A 2,634-nucleotide genomic window follows, 5' to 3' on the forward strand; every position below is an offset into this window, starting at 1 on the left:
AGAACCTGTCTCAAAATAATAATAATGATGATAATAATAATAATAATAAAATGTTGGCAAACTTAAGTACTTACCAGGGCCAGGCAGAAAATGTAAAGGATGAAAATGGCTATACACTGTATCCTTTCAACACAGATACAGTTGCTGTTCTAAACAATTATACATACTCTTTTTCAAAGAAATATGCTTTTGTCTGTCTTTCTTAAAACACAAGGTTCTCTTTGGTCTATCTTTTGTTTTCCTAATTTTGTTGGAGACATTCTATCTCCTTTTCCTCTTTACTGTGGGAAAAGCAGCAGCACACATGCAGTGGCCTCAGCATCACTGAGTGAGAGAGAGATGTGGGCTCCATGACAAACTGGAGTGGCTGCTCTTTCTAAGGTAGTGCAGCTGTTACCTAATTCCAGATGTTTTTACCAGCCAGGACCAGGATATTTGTGTCGCCAGAGCAAATATAATCCATAAGTAAATGGTGGGTTGATTATTTTGAGTTCTCCCAGAACTGGTGAATCTAACACCAAAACGGGGAGAAAATCTGGGTGGGGGGTGGGGTGGGGGTTTTAAAGGCAGGAATTATTTGAGAAGGTTCTTTTTCCCTGGAATCCTCGGAGGATGGCTCTAGGCCTATAGATTCCAGAAAAGTAATCGTATCCTAGAATCTAGTCTAGATTATCTAGTTTCATATTATTCACTATGTGTGTTTTCCTTCGGTATCCCTAAATCTCTAGAAAAGCTTTCAAGGGGAACTAAGAGATGAGTCATTGCCCACACCAAAGGATAAAAGTAGAAGCCGGGGAGCCAATGTCAGGATGGTGAATTTGGGGGGACTTGAGTTAATGCCGTGAGTTTTACCTATCTCGCTCCATGTGGAGACTCTTCTTTATTGCTAATTTTGAGGATCTGGATTAATTTTTAAGGGAGCCTGTAAGCAGACAATTGAGAAGACATGATATGAAATAAAAAAATCCTGGTTCTCCCATCCACATTCACCTGGGTATGTCCAAATACATAAAAGATTCCTGAAAGTCTGTCTTTCAGATTCAGCATAGTTGCACCGAAACAAAGTGCTAGAACTTTGTTTTTTGTGTTATAGTTGTGTTTATGATTCTTATCAAATTAATAATTATGTAGCCTTTCACATTTATAATAAATGCCATCTCATACGACTCTCACAATATACTCTGAAATAGGCATTATTATTGTTCTTATTTTGTAGATGGAGAAGCTGGTATTCAAACCAATTTAGTCACTTATCCAAGATCACCTGATTGAGTAGTGTCAAAATTCCATATGAATCCAGATTTTTTACTTTAGATCGTTCTGCTGTATCCCACTATCTTTGTTACTGTCTGGAAGCCATGGATAAAGGTTGTCATTCACATGATCCACACCACAGTGAATGTTTGGCTCTCTCTACATTTATATGCTGTATGGCCTGAATTATGGAACTATTAACAACTGAATTCTTGATCATTACAGGTAGGAACAGTTATTTAAACTGCAAAAACATTATCATGTTTTCCACCAAGTCTGGTGACCGTAAAACCTAGAGCCTGTCCTGAGAGCACCTCCTCCCAGGCCCACCCACAATCCAAACAGAAATTCACCTATCATATGAAGACTCCCCATCAATAAGAATTCCTATGATATCCTTAATTGAGGAAAGATAAAATAATGACTTCATTGAATACATTGAAGTTGAGCCATTGAGATGACTTAGCTTTATTTTTTATTTTTTTATTTCAGCATATTATGGGAATACAGATGTTTAGGTTATATATGTTGCCCTTGCCCCCCTCCCAAGTCCGAGCTTCAAGCGTGTCCATCCCCTGGATGGTGCGCATCGCACTCTTTGTGTATGCATATACCCGTCCCCTCCTCCCGTTCGTCCGACAGAGAAAAATTCTGAGATTATCTTCGACCTTTAGAAAAATGGCCAGCAAGGCGAGAGGCAGCTTCACAAATGGAGTTAGAAAAGTAAGCCACACCCAAGTTCCTACCACTTCTTTCTAAACTATTGAACACCTACCATAGTTCAGAAGTTCACACATGTTGTCACTTCATCTCTGTAACACCATATGAGTAAGATGTTACCCTCATTTATCAGAGAGAAGACCTAGGCTCAGAGCATTTAAGGATATGTACCAAAGTTCTATGGCTAATCTGTGGCAAAGTTGTGATTCAGCCCTTAAACAAATACTTATAGATTATCTTTTATATGTCAGGACTGGAGATAGCAGTGAACCAATCAGGTAAGCTTCCTACCTTCTAGGAATTTACATTCTGTAGGAATTGGGATCCGTGTTTTATAGCTTATCCTGAGAGCACCTCAAATTTTCTCAAATGACAACCTTTGGGGGATGGGGTGATAAACAGAAGTACATCAGAGCCGTGAACAGCAACCATAGCAGCCACAAATATTTATTGAACACTTCCTAAGTATCATTTCTTATGGGCTGTAGTGACAGCTGGGAAAAAAATAGACACAAAGCCTGTGCTCATGAAACTTTCAAAAAATATTGGCAGGCTGGGCACAGTGGCTGACACCTGTAATCCCCACACTTTGGGAGTTCGAGGTAAGAGGATTGCTTGAGTCCAGGAATTCAAGACCACCCTGGGCAACATAGTGAGACC

Source organism: Propithecus coquereli, unplaced genomic scaffold (genome assembly GCF_000956105.1).
Source record: "Propithecus coquereli isolate 6110/MARCELLA unplaced genomic scaffold, Pcoq_1.0 Scaffold15, whole genome shotgun sequence".
NCBI classification, from domain to species: Eukaryota; Metazoa; Chordata; class Mammalia; order Primates; family Indriidae; genus Propithecus; species Propithecus coquereli.